The sequence below is a fragment of the Cavia porcellus genome, unplaced genomic scaffold, assembly GCF_034190915.1.
Source record: "Cavia porcellus strain 051 isolate PalLab524CR breed Dunkin Hartley unplaced genomic scaffold, mCavPor4.1 scaffold_24, whole genome shotgun sequence".
Taxonomy (NCBI): Eukaryota; Metazoa; Chordata; class Mammalia; order Rodentia; family Caviidae; genus Cavia; species Cavia porcellus.
The window spans coordinates 10850804-10857610 of record NW_026947507.1 but is presented as its reverse complement, the minus strand read 5'-3'; the positions used below and the strand labels follow the sequence as shown (position 1 = coordinate 10857610).

Below are 6807 nucleotides of genomic sequence, written 5' to 3'. Positions count from 1 at the left end.
AGAATTGAACCACACCTTCAAACAAATATACTTAATAGATATGAGCAGAGAGTTCCACCCAATGATAACAAAATACACTTTCTTCTCAACAGGACAAGGAACTTCTTCCAAAAATTAGACCATGTGGTAGCCCATAAAGCATGCTTAAATAAATAAAAATGAATTGAAGTGATCACAGTGCAGTGAAACCAGAAATTAAAGAGAACATAAACCACAAAAATTGTGCAAATGCATGAAGACTAAAAAATAAATTCTTGAATAATCAATGTGGCAAAAAAGAAATTCGACAATTTCTGGAATTAAATGATTTTTCTCTACAGCATTCCAGAACTATAAAACATAATGAAAGTAATTCCAAGAGGGAAGTTTATAGCTGAATGTACCTCAAGAACCTGAAAAAACAACAAAAATCCAAACCCAAACTTGCTATATGAAAGGAACTTTTAAAAAGCAGAGCATAAGTTAATGAAAAGAGACAAAACATACTAAGAATCAGTATAGAAGACCTGATTAGAAGAATAAATAAAATAAAGAGCTATTTAGCCAATTTTACCAAAAGAAGGAAAGAAAAGATCTGTAGTAATGAAATAGACATGAAAAATTTGAAATCACAACAGACACCACTGGAATCCCGAAGATATTACTATTTCAAAATCACATACTCCAATAAATTGAAGAACACGGAAGAAATGGATAGATTTCCATTATATATACATAAGATTTCTATTTGTTATATATAAATTATGAAAACTGAACCACGAAGATATAAAAATCCTGAGCAAGAAAATTGAAGCGGTAATAGAAACCCCAACAAAGAAAGTCCCAGGATTCACTTGGATTATCACTGAATTCTACAAAAACTCAGGGAAGATCTAGCACTAATATTCCTCACGTTCTTTAATGAAATTGAAAGGAGAAGGCATACTGCCAATCTTTTTCCTGGAAGCCAGCATTTTCTTGATTCAAAGAGTGAAAACTGTAAACTAATTTCTTTATTGAACATAGATGCAAAAATTCTCTGCAAGAGATTGGTAAAAAGAATGTCACAAATCATAAAAAGATCATACACCATGACCAAACAGACTTCACCCAGGAAGGCAGGGATGGTTCATCATATGCAAATCTCTTATTATAATACATCATATTAACAGAAGCAAGGAAAAAAAATCCTCTCTCCACAGATGTGTGCTTCTTTGATTGGGCCAAACCTCATCTTTAGTTTACACAAAATATCAACACATCCTCCAGAGGAAGGACTGCTTCTCAATATTCAGTTAATTTTAGAATAGTTTTATGTGTTTAAAATTTAACTCATTTAATCACTCTTACCTTTATAGCTTTCTGATGCTCATAAAATATGGTTTTTAAAATTTATTTGGGATTGTGTTGTTTTATAAAGGAAGTATAGTTTTCTAAGTTTTATTACAGCCTACATAGAATTGTACATATATTCATCTTATTTTATAATCAAAGTTGGGTAAGAGTTGTATAGCAGAGACTATTTACAGGTTGTAAAGAAATTCTACCTAAGTTTATTCCATTTCCTTAACATAGTAAAAGGTAATGGTTAGAAAAATGCAAGATCTTTAGATCTGCATCCTTCTTGTGTTCCCTTACTAAGATAAGGTAAGTATTACTCTGAATTCAGTCACAAAATGAGAAGCTTTATCCCTGAGATAACGGTGAGTTACTAGGAAGTCTGTTGCCAGTAGGCCTGGTGATCAAAAGGACTTTTAAACCCAGAAATTATGGGTGGGGCTCACGGTGACAGCACAGTAACCTCTAAGGGGAGGATACAGCAAACTTGGTGCTTACAGTTTGGGGGAGATCTCAGAGACTTGAGGATCCGGTACATGAGGGCATATTGTTTGGTAGTTCTTCTGATCTCTGTGGCCGACAATACTGTTGATTCTGGAGTTAATATACAGGCACAGTCATTTGCAGACTTAGAGCTACTGCTGCTGCTAAGGTCAAAGCTGTCAGTGAGATGATGCTGGCAAGAACTTGCGGTATCCCTCTTGCTTGTCTATATAGCAGGAACTACTAAGGAGAACTGCCAAAGGGGCAATGTGATTTGTAAGTTCTGCCTCTTTATGTGACGAAACCAACTAGAAATGGGGAAGTGGTTTGGAATTGAGAAACACCGAAATATCACACACACACACACACACACACACACACACACACACACACGATATTGAGCTGGGCCTTTGCTCAGAAAACACAAAGAAACTAATTCAGTGAAAAATAGAAATTGCTTAAAATAATAGAAAATGGGAATAACTATAAATCACATATATATCATCTAATGGTGAATACTTGTGATCCTGAAACAGTAGATCTCCAGGATTTAGATTTGGATACATCTTTTCTAAAACTAAGATGCTAAAAATTAATATAAAGAAAATTTCATTAAAATTTGGAATTTTTTATGATGTTAAAATTTTACTCATTTGTGAGATTAGAACCTTTTACTTTAAGTCAGTTGAAGTTTGAACACCGTGCTCGTCCGTAAGTGGTGTCTGACTCCTGTGATTTTTTCCTAGTTGCTTTTTTGTGAATCTTCCGTTAAAAAAATACACAACCAGCAAAGCAAAACCATAACAGGAGTAAACAAAAAAATAGGGCTCAGTAATTCCCATAGTGCATCTTGTTTCTCCTTTTTTGGAGGAGGTGGGCCACCGCCAATACTTGAATGGGGCTGGCCCACCCCTATTTATGGCGAGGATTATGTTTGTTTTGCACGACACTTTCATACTGGGGACGTGGGTGAACATTCACCTGTCAAGGGAGACACAGTGACACACTCCCTGTGTAAGCACATTGTCCTTGAGCAGTCTGTGCCACCTTTCATTTCACCAGAACCAGGCCTGGTCCCCTAGCAGGAGTCAGTACCCTGATGTCATAGATGTAAACAAAATGTATAGTTGAATGGTCTCTCAAAGAGGGAATTTGCTTCACAGTTTTACTGTGCACTCTCCCACAGAGGATGTCTGAGATGTTACATCTTAACAAATAAATTGTTCGGGGCTGGGGATTTAGCTCAGCGGCATAAGCACCTGCCTTGGAAGCAGGCAGTCGTGAGTTCGATCCCTGGTACCGATAAAAACGAAAAAGACAAAAAAAAAAAAAATTGTTCTTGTTATTATAATTAACAAGATCGTCACCTCGGATGGATGTTCATTTCTCCACAGCAAATCGAATTTGCATTTCCGGCTTACACTATCCATAACGGTTACCACGTCTCTTCTCACAGCAGTAGCCACTGCCCATGCAAGGGGCCCTGCGTGAACATACATGGCTCTCGAACACTCGAGGCAAGTTCAGCTGCACCACTTGGGAGCATCACATTCACTGCCTTCCTTTAACACACTGTTCCTGAGGGCATCAACTGAGTCTTTGCAACCAGACCCAAAGCAGGTTTCAGACTGCAGTTTGCCAAACAGCTACGATCTTCTTACGCAGTTTTAAGGATCCACAGTGGCAGAGCTCTTCTTCAATCACATCTTTCCTGCGTGCTTTGAATTATATTCCATACTCAAATTATGGACCAGACCTTGATCCAGAGTGTATGAAAACTCAGACAAATTATCATTCAAATAACTTCATCCCACAGTTTCAAACAAGATTACATGCAGTTCCAACAAAGGCTAACATCTCCCCTGGAGGAAATCTTACGTTTATGAGAAAAATGTGCAACATCATGCTGAATGTAACCATTAAGGATGGATTTCTTCCAGTTGTAAAAGCCTTCTAAGTTAGCACTTATTCTCCTAGCTGTTATAAAATTTCACTTATCTCAGATTCAAGCCGGAGTAAAAACACATCAATGTCCAGTGCAGTGTAGTGGGCATTTACTTCATTGAGAACTACCAATGCTTTCTTTAGCAAATTTGAGATATTATCTCTTAGATAAACAAATCATTGATAATGTACTGCAAATACAAGTTCAACAAATCACTTATGGGTCCATCAACCCTCATAGGTATTTTGCATCAGAATGGAATTGCTACTTCCTTACAAATTCATTTGCTATGCTATTTTTTTTCTGGTAAAGCACATCTCATGGGTAAGAATTACGTCTTCTTGCTGGCTCTTTTATAAGCCAGATTCTCAAATGGGACAGAAAGCCATTTGTAACCTTGATTTTATAAGCAGTGTCATTTATTTGTAGTGTTCTGTGTGCAAGTCCTCAGAACAGGCGCTAAGAGCAACAAGGGATTCTAGGTTGACTTCCACATACCTGTGATATTAGCAATCATCCAGGACAAAAGTACCGTCCTAAAGAAGAATGTCCTCGTCATTGTAGGTGAACATAAGGTGTCTAACACATGGTAGTCTCTAAAAACTAAAGGCTTCTTGGCTTTCATGTGAACAATGTGTCTCTGATCCCTAAAGTGCAAGCTGTCGGGCAGCCAGCCTGGAAGACGCATGCCTCTTCCTGTGCTAGTGATCCTCAAAGGAATCACCAATTCTGGGATGGGGGCTGAGGTTGCTGGAGCATTGGGAGTGTCCAGTCTGAAGCTATTCAGAAAGGAAGAGAAATACACTCATCCAGAGCCACCTGGAGTGATCTCACGTGCATCAGGACTCACCGACAGCTATCATGAGTTATGAGTGAGAGAGAAGTAGGGTGGACAGAGGGCCTGCTGCCCTGTCTGTCCTCTTGGCTCGGATGAATGCCATATTAATCTTTCATGATCTGTCTTTTGGAAGAGCCAATCCATCAGAGGTGTAGAACTGAAAGGTAAAAAAATTAAAAACATAAAAAGAAGAATGGAGACAGGTATGCTATGACAAGCAGGCTGTGGGGGAAGGGAAAGCGCAGGGCATGGGTCAAATGAATTAGTGTTTAGCTCAAGGCATGACTCTATACAGTGCAGTTTGCTCTTTAGTGTTGATAAAGCAGAGCAGACTGTTAGGTACAGATGATTGACAACTGACTACAGGCCACTACTGAACTAGATGAAGGGTACATGGGTTATTGCACTGTCATCTACATACATGTACATATGTGAACATTTCTGCAGTACATACTTAAAACGTCCTAAAGGAAAAGTGAAGATATATCCTTTTTTGATTAGAGAATTTGGTTTGTATTGATTGACTTACGATGTGTATCAATAGTTCCTTTCTATTTCAGATGATACATATTTTAGTCACATTATTCAGAAGAGATAATGTAAAAACATGACTTATTTTATTAAGCTTAATATGTACTTCTTTGCAACAAATTCTTATCTCTAATCCAGTCCAGTTGCAAAGTGATAAAGCATCAATTACCCTTCAAAACCATTACTATGTACTGTAATGGACAGTTTTTTCCAATAAAAAAATGATAGTAGAATTGGAAGGAAGAATACCTTGAGTTCATAGAGATTTTTCAAGTGTGTGTATATTTTGTTATACTATTAAGAATACAATATTTTAAAAGCCTTTGAAAATATGAAATTAAAGTGAAACTTAATTACTTTGTAGCTGGGTGTAGATGGGAGGATACTGAAGGCAAAGCAAAATCTCTTTGGAAATAAAAAGGAAATTTTAACCCTAAAATGAGGAAGGCAATCTTTGGGGGAAAATAATAGTGTTGTAATGCATCCAAAGTACAAAATCCCTGGTGTTTTAGGATTATAAGGGATCCAGTCCCAAGTTTCATCTTCAGATATATTTTATTTATCTCATAAATACAAATACAGAAAAATTTAATAATGCAAATGCACTATTACATATTTGTGAAAATTAAATCTTGTACCAGCATAGTATTTGGGTATAAATTCTGATTTGCTGCCTTGTTCTTAAACAAAGCATTAATAAAACTATATGATATGCAGATTCTATGTCTCACACTTGAGGAACCCAAAGGGATGTTATCTATCTCAATAAAATAATCAAAAGTATAAATTTACACAAAGTAAATACACTTTAAGAATATGTAAAATTGCATTTAATATTTTACATGTAAAATGTCTTTTTTTGCTTACCTAGTGAAAATATCCATAGCTTTCATGAGATCACTAAATCACTGCTAGACAAATTAAGAAAAAATATGGCAGAAAGTGTGATACGTAAAGAAGGTTGCAAATTATGCTGAATAAATACCACTTGGAGAACACAGAAATGAAAGACATCAGACTCAATGCACAGCATCTCCAGAACTCAGAACACATTTTTCCTTTAGTTGTCTTTTTATTCTGATTCTAAGTTGTTTGATATCTTTTGTTTAAAATCATTTTCCTGTAATTTATGGAATCTCCCTTTCATGAAAAGCAACAACAATGTCTTCTCCACTGACACTTCATCACTCTTTTTTAGTTTTACAAATTTTGCATCTCAAAAGCACAGCAGAAGAGATGCTTTCTGCTTTGAGAATCTTCTACTGGGAAGAACAGATGTTCAGTCACAAAGTTTTTGACTGCACAAATCAATTTCAAACTGTTAAACTTGCAGCTATTTCATTAGGCATTTATTTATTTATCTTTACCTTTCACCAATCTCCCAAATCAATTGCATGCAAAACACAAAGCACTGGGCATTTGCCCCATTTTTCTCCACCATCTTACTCATTCTCACTGTTTAGCAAGCATGTGGACAAGCCATATAGTAGGGTATCTGTTTATTTTATATTATTGGAATTTACCTTAAACATCTTTAAGCATCAACCTGCTCCATATTCTGTATCATCTTACCTTTAACCATTTTGACTCTTATACAGTTAACATCTTTCATTGTTAATTCAACTTAAACATCATATTCATAGAAGACTTGCATAATTTTTCTTTCCATGTTTTCATACTTTTCAAATTCCCA

The 6807-nt window shown here is 36.2% G+C and overlaps 1 pseudogene; it reads right to left on the bottom strand.

Moving 5' to 3' along the window:
- Positions 1-2850: 2850 nt before the first annotated feature.
- On the bottom strand, positions 2851-6555 carry LOC106027537 (disintegrin and metalloproteinase domain-containing protein 25-like; annotated as a pseudogene).
- Positions 6556-6807: the final 252 nt, after the last annotated feature.